At 42.3% G+C, this 21,474-nt stretch overlaps 1 long non-coding RNA gene across 1 annotated transcript; it reads left to right on the top strand.

Annotated features, from left to right (window-relative positions):
• Positions 1-6,625: 6,625 nt before the first annotated feature.
• LOC136837798 (uncharacterized) lies at positions 6,626-18,129 on the top strand. The gene is made up of 2 exons (XR_010852777.1): positions 6,626-6,745; positions 16,411-18,129. It is a non-coding gene; the product is annotated as an uncharacterized lncRNA (long non-coding RNA).
• The last annotated feature ends 3,345 nt before the right edge of the window (positions 18,130-21,474 follow it).

Consider the following 21,474-nt stretch of genomic DNA (forward strand, 5'->3'; position numbering starts at 1 on the left):
TTCCCTTGCTTTTCATTCCCCTTTTCCTTACCCTGCCTCTCATTCCCTCGTTTCTTACTTCCTATTCCCATATCACTTTCATCACTCACGCTTCCATTCACTTATTCCTCCTTTTCTTTCTCTCTTGCCCCTTCACGCGTTCCAGAGGACCTGCCTCCAACAGCCCCTTCTCCAAAAACACCCTTGAACATACCTTTCACCATTTCTTCCACACTTTTCATCATTCCCTCCAACTTTTTATCCACCCTCTCTTCCATTCTCTCTTCTGACTCTTTCATCTCCCCTTTCATTTCCTCTTTCGCTCCTTTCACCAATGATCCCATCTCTTCCAACTGAAGCCTCAATCTCTCATTCTCACCCCTCAACCATGTATTCTCCTCTTTCAACCTCACCAGTTCCTCTTCCATCCTTCTCTTCAGTCACACTACCAGCCACCAATCTCAATTGCAGCTGCAACACCAGCTGCCCCACGTTGGGCGCCAAATATAATGTGGCGGAATTCAAACCCACAAACAAAACAAGGAAAAATAAAAAAAAAAGATAGAACTGAACCATATACACAACAAGAAAACCAACAACTCTCAAAAGCACAAAAAACTGTCCAAGACGAAACGACTGACCGGCACTAGCTCTGACTCAAGACTCACTCAAAAACCGAAAAACCCTTCACATATTCCACAGACAGACAGCGCCGTAAACAAACTAACGACCTCATCCCTCTTCCAACAACCGAAGCACTCACTAACGACAATTACACTCGCTCTCTCTCTCTCTCTCACACACACAAAACGTTGGGAAATGCTAAATACAAACAAATTTATTCATCCCTCTATAAAGGAATCTCAGTAGATTGTATCGTGTGCTGTTCATTTGGCAGCACTTTCCAAATCAATAAGCTTCAAGCTCTCTGTGTAGCAAGACTACCTACAAAAGTTGAAACTTGGGATTGCGCGTGCGCTTTTGTTCTTTTACTTTTGCGTTGTCGATTTTATTTCCTAATACTATGATTATGATTACTGAATCTGTTCTGTTAATATTTCTGCTGGTCCTCGCGTTTCCAGTGGCAAACATTAAAAAGGAGTTTCTGTGTATAAATGAGTGTCTCACTTCTGCAGTTAAACTGGAGGAAAGTTGTATTCTGTTAATTTTCTGTTTTGAGTATTAGAGACAGGTTTGTTGTAAAACAATGCTTAACATTTCATTCTTATTTTGTAGCAGATAATCATGAACAGGGGGCTTCACAACGAAAACCAAAGGTGATTCAAACTTGTCGTAAACTTTTGAGTCAAGCAATTCTATTTTTACGGAGAAGGTTAGGAGACATTCAGAGCGGTCAGAATCTATCGAAATCACAAGAAACGGCTAGAAAGAAAAGAGAAATTTACAGGTGAAATTGCCCCCGTTCTCATCGGCAATGAGATACCTGCCTCCAAGGTCTGTAGAGATGTATGTCTATAGACCATGCCTGCCTCTTCAACGGAGGCACGGGGCATTGTGCGGATAAGAAAAATCTCTTTTTTAGCCAGTTGCTCTATGATTTCAAAGCGCAAGTTCGGACCGGATGTGCACCATGGTATAAAGGGCAGGAAACGTGGACAAGAGCAAAAGGAGTTCCAGCTGGTAGATGTGGTTCGAATGCATGGTTGATAAAAGGGTATATTGCAAGTAAGGGAGAGGCAGTAATTCTGGAAAAGCAATTTCCATCCAGCCCGTTTTACGAATTAGTATTTAGAGAGAGCATTTTATATATATATATATATATATATATATATATATATATATATATATATATATATATATATATATATATATATATATATATATATATATATATATCTCCATATAATATATATATATATATATGTATATCATTTATATATCATTTATATAATATTGTATGTATGCATATATATATATATATATATATATATTATATATATATATATATATACGTATATGTATGTAGAGTATATAGAATTTAGGCAAAGGCCAAGCGCTGAGACCTCTGAGGTCATTCAGCGCTGGACGGGAAACTGACAGTAAGAAGGCTTTAAAGGTATACACAGGAGTAAAACCTCCCAGTTGCACTATAAAACAATTGTTAGGAAAGGATGGAAAGTAAGATGGAAGAAAGAAAATAAGAACGGATGCGCAATTAAAGGAATGAAAGGGGTTGTGGCTATGGGCCGAAGGGACATTGCAAAGACCCTAAAGTAATGCCTACAGTGCACCACCACCTTACGAGGATATAATATGTACCGTATGTATGAATGTATATACATATATATATGTAAATATATGCATCAATATGTAATTGAGTGTAGACACAAACACATACATGTCCACGTATTCCACAAAAAATGCTAAAAACCTTTGTACTGAAACAAAATGCATACCTATTGAATACGTATGTGTCAGAATAGAGCAAAACAGTGCTGTTTTTATGTATTGCTATTATACTAACAGGCGAAGGTAAAATTTTTCCCAGTCATTATCCTTGTCATTTTAAGGTTCAGCTACTGTAATTATAATTCTCGTTAATTCCAGTATATTTTCCAGATAAAATTACTCCCCTATTAACGTCATGCGCTGTTCCTGGGAGTGAGGCTGACCTTTTGGCCTTTAATGGTTCCCCAGCCGCCCCACCTATGGATGTTCATGACAATGAATATGATTTCTATATTGTTCGTAAAGGCCTTGACGGAGGTGGCGCGTGTTTGTCTGGATGTGTGCGAGCAGATAATATGCGTCTAATGTATGTTTCTATTTCAAGGTCTTACGATTATGATATGTTGCTCAGCAGTACTAAGACAAGGAGGCTTGACCTACGGAATGGAGTGGAATGTCAAATTTAGGCCCAAGGCCAAACACCGAGACCTATGAGGTCATCCAGCGCTGAAAGGAAAATTAAGAGCAGAAAGGTTTGAAAAGCTTAACAGGAGGAAAACCTCAAAGCAGTTGCACTATGAAACAATTGTTAAGAGAGGATTGGAAAGTAAGATGGAAGAAAGAGAATATGAACCGAGGTACAGTAAATGGAATGAAAGGGGTTGCAACTAGGGGCCGAAGGGACGTTGCAAAGAACTTCAGTAATGCCTACAATGCATCGCGTGAGGTGCACCGACGGCACTAACCCCCTGCGAGGGTCTGACCTACGCTACGAAGGGATTGACTTACACTGTCTTCTAGGTTTAGAATAGACGGCGAAGAAAGTGTCGCAGAAATTGCTGGATGGAATTAATAGTAGACACAAGGTCAATCTTTTAAATCAATGAGAGGACTCTTGAACTGAGTCAAATTTATAATGGAAGAAGTGGTTGATGGATGTGTATTCATACAATAAACGAAATTCGTTGAAGTTAACTTTCTTTGAAGTGTATCTGGAAATAGCAGAGCAGATGAAAAGGTGAAATCGAACGTACGAAGATAGTTGGGTGGCAGGAGAAGAAAAATTAAGGGGAAAAGATTGGCATGCATTGTGTATAAGATATTTCAGAGTTGAGAAGATCATCTCAAAGGGCTTGCAAGTTAAATAGTTCAGTAGTTTCGGTGAGTATGTAATGGGGCACAAGCATTTCATCCTAAAGGTAGCAGCCGGAGACTAGTAGTATTAGTTTTGGTAGCTGTAGTAGGATTATTTCCTTGTAACGTCTCATCCATTGCATGGAGAAAAAGCTGTAGCCAGCTTTTCTCTGAAGTACCCTGGTGGAATGACAAACAATTTATATATATATATATATATATATATATATATATATATATATATATATATATATATATATATATATATATATATAGATATATATATATATATATATAAAACACTATTTGAACGTTGTAATAGATAGATATATTTCAGGCACTAAAACACTATTTGAACGATTTGTAACCATATTCACTGGAAAATATTTTCCAGTGAACAGGGGCACAGAAGGAAGTGCCTGGAAATATATGGTTACAACGTTCAAATAGTTTTATGGGCCTTCTTATCTTCATATTATACTGTAGTATTAATTTTGCTGAAAACAAAATCTACTCTGAGAGAAGCAGTGATCAAATAGCAATACTATTGGCAAAATGCAAAGCAAAAATGGGAATGTTGTTCCGTCACTTCAAAACAAGAAAAGCCGAACACGTGATTATGCTTTATAAAACGCGTGTATGTAGTCCACTTGAATATTGAAATATGATATGGTACCCACACTACCAAAAGGATAATGCACAAATAGAGAGTGTACAAAGGTCCTTTACAGCTAGAATAGAAGAAGTTAGGGACCTAGACTGCTGGGAAAGACTACAATTCTTAAAATTATATAGTCTTGTAAGGACTGGGGTATGAGCGACATACTGGCTGGGTGTTTACTGGTTGTTCCTTACTGAGATTAATGTACATGTTGTTTTAGATTTAGCTGGCCTTGTGCCAGCACGGGCTCTTGTTCCTAGAGCAGCCTGTAACTCTATGTTGATGATGAGTCTGTGAGATGGGTAGGTTAATGAAAACTTTATTATGATACATGAAAGTGATTTTGGTGGGGGATTAATGTACAGAATCATGTTGTTGTTTTAGATTTAGCTGGCCTTGTGCCAGCACGGGCTCTTGCTTCTAGGGCAGCCCGTAAAACAGAATCAGAATCTTCGAAGATGTTATTGACGCGTGCGAGCGGTAAAGTAGCGTCTACACACAGACAGGTAAAAACAGAGGTACAGGCTCGGGCATCTGTGTTTGTCGGCAGACAAACAAATGGCGATATCAAGAGACATGATTAACATACAGTGACGAAACATATATCAATGGAAAGGCCAGGAAATTCTACATGTGGCCAATTGCATGAGATTCGAGACAGATTAATGGATATAATGCAGTAGCATAATATATGTAAAATGGAGAGACGTTTGGCGTCTTCACAACAGAAACACACATACAGTTTGATACAGAAGATTCGTTGGAACATTATGAGTACATGATTATAATGCTTGCCATGGAAATGCAAGTAGTGGTGATTGTACATAAAACAAGACAACAATGGTTAAGGAGAAACAGACGGAAATATTGTATGGTTGAAATCGCTTTCCATTAGAGAAAGAAAACGAGATGCTGTTGTTTTGTCTGGGCACTCCGACGGACGACGATTGACGAACACACGAACACACACGTGTTTGGAAGAGACAGCGTCGGGGCTCTGAAAGTCTCGAAAGGAGAAGAGAACGCTACATGATAATAAAGGCATGGAAACAGATAGAAGGAATTACCGAAAACATCATGGAGCTAAAAATGTCAGAAAGAGCAAGCAGAGGTAGATTAATAGTGCCCAAAACTATACCAGGAAAACTAAGGAAAGCACACAGGACATTAATCCACTACGCACTAGCATCAATAATGCAGCGATTATTCAATGCATTACCAGCTCATCTGAGGAACATATCATGAGTGAGCGTAGATGTGTTTAAGAATAAGCTCGACAAATATCTAAGCTGCATCCCTGACCATCCAAGACTGGAAGATGCAAAATATACCGGAAGATGCATTGGCAATTCTCGTGTAGACATCAAAGGTGCCTCACACTGAGGGACATGGGGCAACCCGAACGAGCTGTAAGGTCTGTAAGGTAAGGTAAGCTCTCTCTCTCTCTCTCTCTCTCTCTCTTATGACCCTCAACAGATTATATTGCTTCAGTCAATAGGGACATGTTGGATTTTTTTTTTAGTAATCGTCTTATTGCCAAAATTGTTTTTTTTCAGTCTTCACCTATGAAATAAAATCAGTAATATTTCTTTCCAAATTGTTATAATCTAATGCTATGAATAATCTTATTTTTAAAATTTCTCTCTTGTTTATCTTGATGTATTCGAAAGAAACCTCTGAAGATTATTCAACTGTTTAGTACGACTTTGGTGTGAATGAGTATTTAGATATATTTAATTTTATTAGTATTTAGATATATTTAATTATATTAATATTTAGATATATTTAATTCTGTTATTATTTAGATATATTTAATTTTATTCAAGTCAAGGTCACTGAATTGACTAATTTATGATTCATGATTGCAAAATGGTGCTTTACTTCCATCGCCGTGTCAATTTTGGAGATTAGTCTGCCTGTTGTTTTGCATGTTTTACCAGTCAGGCTTTGAAATAAAACCTTAACGATTTCTGATTTTCAAGCAAATCATGCATTTTTTTGGCTTCAGTACTAAATTAACAATAAACATCTAAATATAATTTTTTTTAATTTAGCATAATTTAATTTATTATTTGTATTTAAAAAGGCTTAGACAATAATTATATTGTACGCAAGTTGGGACATTTATCATAACTTTTTATTTATCACTTCGAGAAATAAAGTAACCTTATCGCCTTTTAAGTTTTTATATCAAATTTCATTATCAAAGATTTTGACGTTAAAGTGTTCTGTAGGTATGTCATTCTATGAAGGGTTTTCAGTCATTGTGTCTATATGTCTGTAACTATATACATGTATTAAAGCCATAAGAAGTATGAAAAATGCATTTGACAGCATTGTTATTTTACTATATAATATACAATATTACTACTAAATTTCTCAAAAATAACAAGAAATTAACTAAAATAGTATTAACAATGTTAGAACATTATTGGAACCTTTGTTTTGACAGAACTGTGGAAAACATGTGGCTAGACTTCAGATTCCTACCCTACGGAGTCTTTTGTATTTTTTTTGTAGTGATTTCTGCTTTAATTTTCTGTTATATTCGGTATATTTTTTGTAAGTATCATCCATATACAATTATAGATCATTTAAATTACGATTGGGTAGGTTAAAAGTAGTTTGATATATCAAACAATGTAATTATTCACAGACTCTATCTCTAAGACTTATCTACAATCTGACGTTGTTGTAGTACAAACCCTTATTTTATTTTCCCCTTCCCTTGTTTAGCATGTATTTCAAAAACCGCTAAGTGTAAATTATGTTTAATTGATTTAAAGTGGCCTAATGGGTAATTGAAGTCGCGAGCACTAGGCTATTGCCGTATTACCCTACATTAAATTAGATTTATTCCTTGTTATAATTTTGCCTGTAAGGCCACAGTAAGGTTAGGACAGAGGCTCTAACCCTGAATGTGTACCATTTGAGTGTTATTATGTGATTTGTTTTTATTTTACTTCATTATAATGCAAATTAACTTGACAACATTGGCTAGGTATGGCCTATTGTCTAGGGTTCTATGGTAGAAGCCTAGGCTAGGCATAAATCTGTAGTATTTTTAGGTAGATTACTACAATATTCTTACCATGCATTAACCTATACAAAGTACAGTAAATTTCTCAAATTGTCTTACCTGTACTGCAGAAAATTGAATTAGTGGTAATTCAAAGTATTAGCCCTGCTCCCATTTTTACCTTCGAAACTGGTTTTTTCTACACTTTTAGGGCTTATGATACTGAAGGCCAAGCATTATTTGCCCCTAACTCTACTCAATAGTGAAGGGGGACTGTGGGAATCCAGGGTTCTGGGTGGGGGAGAACAGAAAAATGGAGTGGACATGTTTACGTTACGGGGCCGCCGTCTGGATTGGAAAAACGAGAGGGAGCCATACACAAAAGGGAGGGAGTGGTTGAAAGGGTGGGGGGATAAAGGGCAGAGAGGGAGAAAATTCCTCACAAGCCCCAAAAGCGGGTGTAAGTGAGGAGTGGTGCAAGTGGGGGCTGGGAGGAAGGTTGCGCAAGAGGGAAACATGTTGGGAACGAGTGCGGGTAGAAATGTAACAGTGGGGGCTGGGGGGAGGGAGGAAACACTGCCTGGTAACAGGACTGGGGACAAAGAATGTGGCTGACAAAAAGTAAACTTCACCAACTTTACCAGAAGCCCTAAAAGTGTAGAAAAAACCAGTTTCCAAGGTAAAAACAGGAGCAGAGAAACACTTAACGTTGGCTGGATAAAGCAACCTGGTAGGAATAAATAATTTGCACCCAAAAAAATTTGACACGAACAGAACTAACTGGCCTTACCTTAAGGGCTGGGAGGGTAGAGTTCAGTCGCTGCTTACAAAAATGCATGGAACCTGGTGTTTGGGTTGAGGAAGTGAATCTTAAAATAAGCTACAGCCAGGTAGCCTACAAAACTGTACTTCTGGTAAAAATTACACCTTCTCTGCCCTTTCTTCTGCGCTGCACCGTAGGTCCTGTCGCACCTATATGCCCCCTTCTGCAGGTCGAAGCAACACTCCCTACCACAGTGTGGACAAAAGCACTGTGTTTTTAGCAGGCCATGATCTTGGCAAAGTTTAATTAGGCATTCACAAATGCCTAAGTTATAGACAGAAAAGCTGCGGTAACTGAGATAGCAGTTAATATAAGACACTGTAAGGGTATGCTGGGTTACCGGCTCAGACGCACACGATGTGGGCAGAAGGGATTCAGCCAATGTACTGAACAAGAAAGTGCAAAATGTGTATGTTTTAAGGCATAGGCTCAGTAGCAGATAAGAGTTGTGGTGGGTTAAGGAGGGTGGGATGTGGGGGGTTTTGGCGCAAATTGATGTTGGGGGAAGGGTTGGTGTAAGGGACTTTGGTGGGGAAGGGGGAAACTTATGCGGCGGTAACAGGAATGGTTTTGTTGAAAAAGCTTCACATTGGTTATGACAGTAAACCAAATTGGGGTGTGAAAAATGTGGCTGGGCCAAATGCTTTTTTTGGGGTACAGATACACTTTCGCCGTGTTTAGTACTGGGTTGGCATGTTAAATGCATTTCACCGTGTTTAGTAGTGGGTTGGGGGGGATGGAAACTCCCTGGATATGAGAGGAAAGTAAAGAAACGAAAGCGATGTGAAAAATGCGAAAAATGTGTTTAGGGAAAAGCTTTTTTTGGGGGACATATACACTTTCGCTGAGTTCAGTACTGGGCTGGCAGGGTAAATGCATTTCGCCATGTTTAGTAGTAGGTTCGGGGGAATGGAATCTCCCTACGCCACATTCAGTACTGGCCTGGGGGATTACCTGTGTTGCAGCAAGTGTCACTAAGTGCAACCAAGAACGGTGAAACAAAAAAAACTCAAAAACTTATATGTTTTCTTCTTTGCTGTGTTAACTTATAGTTTAGGAGGACTGCATGCAGGGTGTGTTAGTTCCATGCATAGGAAAAACATGTTAACAAGTTATTGCACTTGCTGGACGGGATATGGACCGTTCAGAACAGACGTACCCGTTCCCTGTCTTGTGAAGGACGCGTATGTGAACCCTGGAAACCCCCCACAGTTCCCCCAGTAGGAAGGCATGTTAGCAACTGTGAGTGGTAAGGTTTGGGGGGTTTTCCTCAACAGGGGGCTAACAGCACAACGTGATTGGTTAGATAAGTGTTTGCGGGGTTAGCCCCCCAAACCTCCAAGTTTCCTCAGTAAGGGAGTGAGGGATGAACCAATGGCTCCCCAATAAGTGTTCAAGAGGACAGTAGTAATGGGAGGGGTTGTCTTTGTGTCGGCTCATTTAATGTTCTTGTTTGTTCCCTGTTTATTTAGCAGTTTCCCATGACTGGGGTGCCGTAAAAAGTAAATTTGTTCATGAGACTTACCTGTCAGATATATATATAGCTGTATTCTCTGAAGTCCGACAGAATTTCAAAACTTACGACACACGCAGTGGGAGATCAGGTGGTTAGTACCCATTCCCGCCGCTGGGAGGCGGGTATCAGGAACCATTCCCATTTTCTATTCAGATTTTCTCTGTCGCCGGTACTGTCAACACCTGTTTTCAGTACCTCCGTCTTTGGATTTCGTAAACTTTGTTGTCACTTAAGTATTTGTTTGTTTTTGGTTTTGACTTGGATCTTGTGACTTGGCATACGCTCTTTGTGGACTGTTTTGGATTTTGCTTTTGACTTTTCTTGGATTAAGATGTCTGAATCTAGTTCTGCTAGTCTGTAGAGTTTGTTGTGTGCAAGACTGTAAGGTGAGGCTACCGAAAGTTTCGGTAGATCCTCACACTTTATGCTATGAGGTGTAGGGGGCATGTTTGTTTGTTATGATCGATGCAAGGAGTGTGAGTCTTTGTCTGATGTGAGTTGGAAGACTTATGATTCCTATGTGAGCTTAAGTTAGAGCGTGATAGGATCAGGAGGTCTTCCTCCAGGAGTGCATCAGTAGATGGAGTCAGGGTAGTTTTTTTCACCTGTAACCCCTAGTAGACATAGTATTCCTAACCCTGTGGTGTTGCCTGCAGGCCCTGAGGTTGTGTCCCTGAAGGGATGCCCTCGTTATTATGTCTTCCATTCGTGCTCTTGAAACTAAAATGAATGCTCTTCAAAGTGCTGTGAAGTGCAGTGATAGTGTTTGTGCCCCTAGTGTTGTGGAGGGGGCGTCAGATCGGCCCTATAATGCCTCTAGGCCTGGACCTCTGTCGGACTCCCAGGACTCAGGGAGGGCATGTCGAAAGCCGCAAGAGGGTTACGGGGCCCCCACCGATCTGGCGTCCCTTCGGCAGGTCCTGTTGACGCTTCCCAGGCTGCCAGGGATCGTGCACGGGCACGAATCCTCAAGGATTGCTTCTCGTCCTCCGAATCGTCCTCCCCGCGTCAGGGGTGGAGCTCTGGAAGGACTCTCGCCCTCTTGAAGAGAAGCTTCAGAGAGAGGACGCTCCACGTCCTCTTCCTCTGACGTTTTTGTGCTCTTCTCTGGAGAGTTTTGGATATTCCTCCGCAGAAGAGGACCAGGTTTCATCAGACGATGACGCTTTTGACCCCCTGTCGCTCTAAGGAGAGAGCTGTTGCTTCTTCCCTGTGAGAAGGAAGAAGGCGTCCTCGCCCCTTTCCTTCTCTCACAGAATCAGCCCTTCTCCTGAAGTGGACTTCTCCTACTCAAGAAGATTTTGTTGGACATGCAGCAGCAGTTGGATGCTCTTAATGGCCCAGAAGGAGACGAGATCTGCCTGTTCGTCGCCGGAAGGATTTGACGTCTGCCGATCAAGAAGATCCAAACCGTCCCCTTCTCCTAGAGAGTGTTTCGTCTTCTTCTCATCTTCGCCGCCCTCTAGAAGTCCTTTGGCTCAGCTTCTCTTGTCTGGTCTCAGTGGGATCGCCAATTCGTGCGCTGCACTCTTCAGCGCGCCTCACGCTATCCGTTCTGGCGCTCTGCTTTTTTCTCGCCATGACGCTTCTCATGCGCTAAGCATGACGCTCCTGATGCTGCTTCGGCAAGACGACGCCTGCCTCGCGCGTCTCGACCAGGCGTCAGGACGCTCTCGCCGCAGGACGCTTCTTGTCTTGTGTTGCGACGCTCGGACTTCTTCATCAGAAGTCCCTTTGCAGCTTCAACACTGAGTCCTTCTTAGACCTCCGGAGTTTCCAAGTCTCTTCGGTTGCTCCCGTTGAAGAAGGAGAGCTGGCTCTTGTGCATCAGAACCTGCAGTTGAGGAACAGTCCTCGACTTCATCAGCTTCTTCCGATTACCAGGTCTTTGACGTTTGCTGAAGGACTTGTTTGGGGACAAGTTTCAACCCTCTGCTCAAGCCCTCCTCCTTCTCGCAGTTAACCTCTTTCAAAGTCATGAAGAAGACTTCAGGTTTTGTGAAGATGGCCTTCTTCCTCTGATTATCAGAAGAGGGCCTTTCAAGAAAGTTCAGGAGTGGATGGTTTGGAGGAACTTTTCAAGTACAAGACTTCTTTCGCCCTGCCTCCGTCAAGATTGTCTTTGGGAAAGCGTGGATTTGGTATGAGACGGGAGAGGATGTTGGTCGGAGAGTTCCTTCCTTCTTATATGGGGATTTCTGCCAGCCTTGTCAGAAAGTTTTCCCAGGAGGTCTCTCCTTTGTTTCAGTTATAGGTTTCCTGGACGTTGTCTGAAACTGATCACCATCTGAAAGGTCTCTATTCAGAACAATGGAAGTTTTCAACTTTTGGACTGGTGCCTGGGAGTCCTGGACTTGCAGGCTGAAGCCCTGACTCCATTAGTCTGGGAGACTTATTCAGTGTCCTAGCTTGCATGGACAAGGCTGTCAGGATGGCTCAGAAGAACTGGCTGCCCATTTCTGTACAGGGCTTTTAAAGAAGAGGGCTTGTACTGCAACTTCATTTGCTCCAAGTTTAGTATTCTCTTTCACAGAGGGCAGATTTTTATTGTTCATTATGTCTAAAACATCATCTTTCCCCAGTCCAAGTCAAAGGATACTGCCGCCACTTTGCAAAGAGAAGTTTACTCAAGACCTCCTAAAGTTTCTAGACATTCCAACAGTCCCTTCGACTTCTTCCTTGATCTCAGGCTTCCAAGAACAGAAGCTAAATGTTTCGTGGAGGAGCTTCCATGGGAAGCCTCGAGATCGTCCTCTCGAGGAAGAGGTTTTCCAGAGGAGAGCCCTTCAAACCTAGGGGCAAGAAAGTGACTCCTTTCAACCTCCAGACACCTGTTGGAGCCAGGCTTCATTCCTTTGCACAGAGCCTGGAGAGAGAGAGGGCGGACGTTTGGTCCCTCCAACTGTTAGAGAGAGGTTACAAGATCCCTTTTCCTGTCTTACCTCCGTTGTGCTTTGTTTTTGTTTCCCAAGGATCTGTCGCTTCCTATCAAGGAGAAGCAGCAGATTGTTTGACCTGCTCGAGCAGATGCTCGAGAAGAGAGCTGTGGAACAGGTCTTGGACTGGTGTTCCCGGGATTTTACAACAGATTGTTTCTAGTCCCAAAACAGTCAGGAGGATGGAGACCAGTCCTGGACGTCAGCAGGTTGAACCAACTTGGTTCTGAAAGAAAAGTTCAAGATGGAGACGTCCCAGTCAATACTAGGAGCCTTAAGACCAGACGATTGGATGGTATCTCTGGATCTCCAGGACGCTTATCTTCACGTCCCAATTCATCCTCTATCAAGGAAGTACGTACCAGTGAGGTTTGTCTCTGCTTTGGGGACAGGCCCATACCACGTTCAGGGCTCTCTGCTTTGGCTCAGTTACAGCAGCGTTATGGTCTTCACTTGGTGTTAATGAGACCAATGCTTGATTTTGATGGTTTCACGTCTCATGAAGGGATAAGAGATGCGCTTTATTTGGACGATTGGCTCATTCTTGAGCGACTGGTTGATTCAGCGTCAAGCGGTGTCTGGAGGACCTTCAGTTGACGTTGCAATTTGACAAAGTCCCTGGGACTTCTGGTGAATTTGGAAAAGTCCCATCTGATCCCCGACTCAGTCCATCGTTTATCTGGGGATTCAGATGGATTCAGTGGTTTTTCGAGCTTTTCCATCCCAAGAAAGGCAGCAACAGTGCTTAGAAAAAGTTTCAGCCTTCCTGGGGAAAGAAACATGCTCGGTGAGGGAATGGATGAGTCTGCTGGGGACCATTTCATCGCTGGAGAAGTTTGTTTCCCTGGGGAGTCTGCATCTCAGCCTCTTCAGTTTTTCCTTGCAGAGAACTGGCAAGGACAAGGAGGATCTGAAAGTTTTTCTCTGAAGATCTTCCTTCTGTAAAAGGATCATCTAAGGTGGTGGCTCGATCCCTCAAAGTTGGCAGAAGGGATCTCTCTCAACTTCTTCAGAACCCCGACCTAGTGTTGTTTTTCAACGCGTCCACATCGGGATGGGGAGCAACACTAGGGGAGGGGAGGAAGTGTTAGGCACCTGGAGAGGGGAACAGGTGTCCTGGCACATAAATCTCAAAGAATTGGGGCTATCTTTTGGCTCTTCACTTTTCTTCGAGGATCAAGTTCAACCGAGTAGTTCCAGATCAACTTCCGGACAACACCACAGCCTTGGCATACCTCAAGAAACAGGGGGAACTCACTTGTTCCTGTTCAGCCTTGCAAAGGAGATCCTTCTTTGGGCCATGCTCGGAATCATTTCGATTCTCACGAGGTTTGTTGCAGGGGTGGAGAATGTTCCGAGCAGACCTCTCTCAGTCGGCAACATCAACTGCTGCCGAAGGAATGGACCCTTCACCAAGAGGTTTGTCAGGGACTGTGGAGGCTTTGGGGACGTCCCTTGTGGATCTTCTTTGCGACTTCCAAGAACGAAGAGGCTCCTCTTTACTGCTCATCTGTACTCGACCCGGGAGCAGTTGCATAGATGCTCTTCTCTGGGATTGGAAAGGGATAGATGTTTACGCCTTTCCCCGTTCAAAATCCTGGGAGAAGTCATCAGAAAGTTTTGCGGCCTCGGAAGGGACAAGGATGACGTTGATCCCCCGTTTTGGCCTTCGAGGACTGGTTCACAGAGGTTGTCCTTCCTAGTGGACTTTCCGAGAACACTTCCCATGAGAGTCAGATCTGCTCAGACAGCCCCACTTCGAGAGATACCACAAAAACCTCCCCGCTCTGAGTCTGACTGCATTCAGACTATCGAGAAGCTTGGCCAGAGCGAGAGGTTTTTCAAGACCAGTGGCAAGAGCTATTGCCAGAGCCAGAAGTTCTTCTCTTCCAGTAATTTATACCAATCGAAGTGGACCGTGTTCAGGAGATGGTGTAGAAAGAAGGGCATTTCTCTACCACGACCTCTGTGAGCCAGATAGCAGATTTCCTCTTGTTTCTGAGGAGAAAAAGTCGAAACTAGCAGTCCCGACTATCAAGGGTTATCGGAGCATGCTATCATCTGTTTTTAGGCACAGAGGACCTGGATTTGTCTAACAACAAAGACCTTCACGATCTTTAAGATCTCTTTGAAACTCAAGGTTCCTCAGCAAAGGACTCCTTCTTGGAATTTGGATAATGTCCACGGTTCCTGATGTCCAGTCCTTTTGAGCCTCTCCATCTCTGCATCTCATTGAGGAATGTTACCAGAAAGGCTATTTTTCCTAACCGCTCTAGCGACTGCAAAGAGGGTTAGTGAACTTCAAGCCTTCAGTAGGCATATAGGCTTTAAAGGGCATAATGCTGTTTGTTCTTTAAGTCCTAAGTTCTTTAGCTAAAAATGAGAACCCTTCTAACCCTTGGCCCAAGAGCTTTGAAATTAAAGGGTATTTGAGATTCTATTCAAGAGCCAGAGAGAGTTCTATGCCCTGTTAGGCTCTCAAAGTCTACCTTAGACAAAACGAAGGAAAGTCGAGGTCCCTCGGACAATTTATGGTGTTCAGTGAAGAGACCTGGTTTACCTATGTCGAAGAATGCACTGGCATTCTTCTGAGGAACACGATTAGAGAAGCCCATTTATGCTGTCAAGACACTGATTTTAAACTTCTGAAAGTCAATGCTCACGAGGTGAGGGCAGTTGCAACTTCAGTGGTTTTTCAGAAGAATATGTCACTCAGTAACATTCTGGGTGCCACATTTTGGCGAGTCAATTCTGTGTTTGCCTCACACTACCTGGAGAGATGTGAAGACGACATATGAGAACTGCTTCTCGCTGGGACCATATGTTTCCGCAGATACAATCCTGGGGCAGGGAGTGACACACATCCTATCCTTTAGAAAATGGTTTTTTTTGTGTTTTTTTATGGTTGTTGGGTCGACTGCCAGTGGTGGACTTCCCAATCTTTAGCTTTAGTTTTTACTATCTTAACTTAGTTAGGCTTGGTCAGGTGGTTGTTTTTGCTCTTTTGCCCTCATTGTATGGTCAATATGGTCTAGTCACATTGTGGTCACGCCCCGTTGACAGATCATCTAGAACTCACCAGCTATACAGGTCACTACCTTGCTGGAGACTCTAGTAAAGCAGAAGCAGGACTTGGGTGACAGTAATCACGAAGTCAGCTATGCTAACAGGTAAGGAACCAAATAATTTTCACCTACATGTATTGTGTTTTTCCTAAATCCTATTCTGTCTGTACCCACCTCCAATGGTGGTATTCAGCTATATATATATATCTGACAGGTAAGTCTCATGAACAAAATGATATTTTAATGATAAAATAAAGTTTGTTCATACTTACCTGGCAGATATATATATTCATAGTGCCCGCCCACCTCCCCTCAGGAGACAGTGGCACTAGAAAATCTGAATAGAAAATGGGAATGGTTCCTGATACCTGCCTCCCAGCGGCGGGAATGGGTACTAACCACCTGATCTCCCACTGCGTGTGTCGTAAGTTTTGAAATTCTGTCGGACTATCAGAGAATACAGCTATATATATATCTGCCAGGTAAGTATGAACAAATTTTTATTTTATCATTAAAATATCATTTTTAACCTTTGCATAGTGGCAGGAAATTTTTTCTTGAGACCAATAATTTCTTATCTTATTGACACAAAGAATCACTTTGTTGGTTAATTAAAATGATTTGAGGTTTCAGTAGCATTGGAAATGTTTGATAGCAATGTGTAGCCTTGATTAAGCACTTAAAATGAAATTGATTATCTGTTTGTTATGTTGCAATTTAAAGAACTAATCTAACTAAATTATTGAGGTGAAAATTGAACTCCACCAGTTCTGAAAGGTCTGTAATTCATACAACATTTCAGCTGAAAAATTTAAGTTTTGTTGAAATTTATTATCATCATCAATTTCCTAAAAACATTTTTTTCCAGGAGTATGCCCAGTGATACAGTATCATTTGGTGGAAAGGAACACAACTTTATCGCATAACTCAGTCTCCTAGATGCTGGAACAGGGACCTCCTTGCAAACTTAAGAAGGACCATTTCTTTATGCCATGAGATTTTATAACTCATGGAACTGCCAAGTCCAGTGGCTTTTGGCTTGACAAATGAAGATTTTAGATGTGAATACAAGCTTGTTGCTGATCTGAGGAGAATGGAGCCTTTTTACACAACCTGTTGGAGAAGTGGACGATTTTCATGAAATCCTCCAGACAGTCATTTAGATATGAAAATCCTTGGTCATGTTGCATAATGTGTTTTTCAAGTCAGGTGAGTTTTGAGATATTATTGCCTTTTTGTTATAAATGCTTTGTTTTCTTAAGGTGGTTATGTTTTGTCAGGAAAAGACACTGATTTTGAAGTTCCTCAGTTTATGAATTCTTTATGGATGTTAAAAGCAAACATCATCAGGAATACATTTTTTTTGTGGCTAAAAGTTAGCATAATGATTTAAGTTCAGTAATTAAATTTTAAACATGTGTATAGGTTACAAGCTCATTGAAGTCTTGAATAAAAGTTGTCTTGAAATGTATATGCAGGTCATGTATGAGAAGGTGTTTTGGAAATCAAATAAGTTTTATGTGGTTTGTATAGCAGTACTTAGTTTTTAGTTGTTTTGCCTACAGTTCAGAGTAATCCATGGAATTTTAGATGCAGATAAGACAAAATTCAAATCATGACAAAGATATTTCATTTGGTTATTTTCGTAATGATTTTTCATACTCTTATTTCGACGAGCCATGTATGAACATTTAATAAATTTAACATACTAAGCAATGAAAGTTAATTTTACTATTCACCAGTGCTAAACTGGCAAAATTCAGGTATAGCATCCTGCAATGCTAAGGCCAGTAAGTGAAAGTTATGTATGAAAAGCTGAATGTGGCTGTGTCAAAGTAACATTTGTTTCATAATTTTCATTCTGTGTCTAGATTTGAATTTTTGGTAACCACTGGAAAAGATTTGAACCAGGTTACATACTGCTCAAGAAATCTGTTATTCCAGCACTTCTATCTGCTCAAGTCTTCACTTGCAGGGCACTTCAGAACAGTTGAGGCATTGCATGCAATAACTGGCAGTAACTTAAGTCTTTTGACATCAGTTTTTTTAGATTTTAATCCACAGTTTGGTCTGTAGTGCTTTTATTTTCATTTGGTGATCTCACCTTGCCTGTTTTAACCTTGCAGACTAGGAAATCTCATCTTAGGACAAGTAACTTTTGTTGATTGTTTGATAATTTTGAAATCACAACAATAAAAATCCAAAGCCATTGATGGTCGATGAATGTCATGGAAAAAGCTAATAGTTGCATAGCCATAACAGATGAAGTTTTAAAGCATTTTTTGTGGCTGGATTGGTGTCAAAGTCTAGGCCTGTTATGTTACTAGTTCCAAAAAGAAATTTGTTCAACTTTTATTTGAAACATAATTTAACTTTCTAACTTTGAACAATAACAAGAAGAAAGTTTTTTTTATGTTTTATTATTTATTTTATTTTTGAACAAATTGGAGTTACAGGCATAACCTGATGTAACTGATTGTTATCTTAGGAAATCAATATTGTTTTAATTAGGAATAATATACCACTCTATCTTTACAAAAAAGGTGCTAAACTATAAGCAGTTTTATTTGGGATGAATCTTACCTACTGTTAAGTTAGCTTACATCTATGCACCGATAGGAGAGTCAGCATTCAAACAAAAGATTGAATGGCTCACCCAGATGACTGTCTAGTTCACCTGTTAACCAGGTGTTATTTTGAATGTTTAAGCTCTTGTCAGAAGGACTTAGTTTGCTGAATATGGCTATAGGCATTTGCTGGTATTTCATGGCTTTTTGCTGCTATCACGGTACTACTGTATACGTTTATATTTCCCAGGATGCCTCCACTGGAATCAAGGCTAAGAACATCAGGTTCTGTAGGAATGATTACTGTGTTAGCAGAATGTTGATTTTTTAGGAGATACTATTTACGCCAGCTGGAGTGGTTTTAAGTGTGATCTTCAGAATAGATGGTAGGAAGTAGGGATTTTCGACATACTTTCTGCTTGAATAGTAGTATAGGAAGATCTGATTTGAAACAAGTTAGATTTTAAAACCAGTTAGTTTTAAAAAGTTATCAAACTGTCATTTCTCCCCCTTCTCCAGTTCCTTCTTCTGTAGTTATCCATACTCAGGCTAGGCTTTTCCTTTGTTAATGCTTCAGTTAGTACTGAGGCTTCCTCTTGAGCTCCTCCTTCCACTCCCCTTTCAGTTCAGGAAAAGCATATTGAGAATTTAGAACAGGACATAAACCTTATTTTGTTCATGAGACTTACCTGTCAGATATATATATATACTGTAGCTGTATTCTCCGAAGGACCGACAGAAATTCAAAAACTTATGACACACGCGGTGGGGCCAGGTGGTTAGTACCCATTCCCGCCGCTGGGAGGCGGGTATCAGGAACCATTCCCATTTTCTATTCAGATTTTTTCTGTCGCCGGTATTGTCAACACCTGTTGTCAATACCTCCGTCTCTGGATTTTCGTAAACTTTTCCACTTGAGTATTCTGATTGTCTTTTGGTTTTTGACTTTGGATTTGTGGATAGGCATACGCTTCTGTGGACTGTTTTGATTTTGGTTTTGGCTTTTCTTTGAACACGATGTCTGGTTCTAGTTCTGCTAGTTTCAGGGTGTGTGTTGTGAAGGAGTGTAAGGTGAGGCTGCCGAAAGCTTCGGTAGACCCTCACACAGTATGCATGAGATGTAGAGGGCTTGTCTGTTTGTTGGATGATCGCTGCAAGGAGTGTGAGTCTTTGCCTGATTCCGATTGGAAGGTTTATGACTCTTATGTGCGCAAGTTAGAGCGTGACCGTATCAGGAGGTCTTCCTCCAGGAGTGTGTCTGCTGGTGGGAGTCAGGGTAATAATAATTTGTCACCTGTTAACCCCTCTAATGCTTCACCTATCCCTGTAGTGTTGCCTTCAGAACCTGTGATTGCATCTGCGGAAGGTAATGCCTCTTGCGCAGATTTTGAACTCCATTCGTGCTTTGGAGTCTAAAGTGCTGGCGATTGAAAGTGTTGTGAAGTGCAGTGATCCCCAGTGTTGTGGAGGGGCGTCAGATCGGCCCTATAATGCCTCTAGGCCTAGACCTCTGCCGAACTCCCAGGACTCAGGGAATGGGCATGTCGAAAGCCGCAAGAGGGTTACGGGGACCCCCCACCGATCTGGCGTCCCTTCGGCAGGCCCTGTTGTCGTTTCCCAGGCTGCCAAGGATCGTGCTCGCGCACGCGTCCTCAAGGATTGCTTCTCGTCCTCTGAGGCACCCTCTCCACGCAAGGGGGTCGTGTTCTCGGTTGGACTCGTCGCTTTCAAGAGAAGCTTCGCAGAGGAGGATGCTTCTCCTCCTCCTTTCTCGAGCCCTCGTTTCTTCTCCTGAGTGGTTCCACGAGTTGCTGCCGCATAAGAGGACCAGGACTTCTTCCGAGGAGGACGTTTTTGAGCGTCCCAGTCGCCCCAAGAAGAGAGCTGTCGTTGCCCATGGTAGAAGGAAGAGGACGTCCCCTTCCCCCTCTTCTTCTCACAAGAGCAGCCCTTCTCCTGAGAGGGAGTCTTCTCCTTCGAAGCGTCTTCTCCAGGATATGCAGCGGCAGTTGGCTTCCCTACTTGCTGCAAAGGAGTCTGAACCTCGTAGGCGCCGCAAGGACTTGAAGCTGCCCGTTAAGAGGTCTAAGAGGTCTCCCTCTCCTGCTCCTTGTTCGTCTCTCTCTCCGGCGAGTTCTCCTGGTCGCCCTCATCGTTCGTTGGATCGTCGGGTTTCTTTGCCTCGTCTTGACACTCCCCAGGCGGCTGATCCTTATGCTTATGCTCCTTTCCTGGTCAGGACGCCCTCTCTTGCAGCTCGACAAGACGCCGCAAGGCTCGCAGGACGATTTCCGGCAGGGCGTTCGCCATGGTTTTCGTCAGGCTTCTCATCACACTTGTCAGGACGCTCTTCAGGACGCTCGGCAAGACGCTTCTCTCCTCTCGTCTGGACACTCTTCAGGACGTTTCAGGACGCAGGACGGCAGGTGTACGGGACGCTCCAGATTTTTCTTCTGCTTCTTTCACGCAAGAAGAGGTCTCTTTTCCGAATCGAGCCTCAAGGTCTTAGTCTTCCTCAAGCCCCGGAAGACTCTCCTGTCGCTTCCCGTCGAAGAGGGAGAGTTGTCTCATGATTCGGAGTCTGCAGAGCAGGAACACCCCCTTTGTCGTCTTCTTCGGACTATCAGGTTTTAGCCAACATGCTGAGAGAATTATTTCCTGATAAATTTCAGCCTTCTGCTCCTCTCTCTCCTCCTTTCGCAGTTAGCTTCGTCGAAGGTGAGGAAATCTCCAGCTTCCTTCAGATGAAGACTTCGCTCGTTGGCTACCAAGAAAGCCTTCAAGAAAGTCAATTCGTGGATGGAGGATAGGAAAACTCAAGGCAAGTCTTCCTTTGCCCTACCTCCGTCTAGATTGTGCGGGAAGGCTGGGATATGGTATGAGACTGGAGAAGAAATTGGCTCTAGAGTCCCTTCTTCTTCTCAAGGAGACTTTTTGCGAGTCTGGTCGACGCTCCCAGGAGGTCTCTCCTTTCTTCAGCGAAGGTGACCTGGACGCTTTTCTGAGACTGATCATCATCTCAAAGGGCTTTTTAGGACTATGGAAGTCTTCAACTTTTTAGATTGGTGCTTGGGGCCTTGGACTTGAGGACTCGGAGTCCAGACTCTATCTCTCTGGGGAGCTGTCCAGTGTGCTTTCTTGCATGGACAAGGCTGTCAGAGATGGCGCGGATGAACTGGCTGCTCATTTTGGTACGTCACTCTTGAAGAAGAGGGCTTTATACTGCAATTTTGCAGCAAAGTCAGTTTCTCCTGTGCAGAGGGCAGAATTGCTTTTCACCCCTCTTTCTAGCCATCTCTTCCCCAGCCGTTAGTCAAGGATCTCGCCTCCAGCCTTAAGGAGAAGGCTACACAAGACCTCTTGCG

This window comes from Macrobrachium rosenbergii, unplaced genomic scaffold, assembly GCF_040412425.1.
Source record: "Macrobrachium rosenbergii isolate ZJJX-2024 unplaced genomic scaffold, ASM4041242v1 13864, whole genome shotgun sequence".
Taxonomy (NCBI): domain Eukaryota; kingdom Metazoa; phylum Arthropoda; class Malacostraca; order Decapoda; family Palaemonidae; genus Macrobrachium; species Macrobrachium rosenbergii.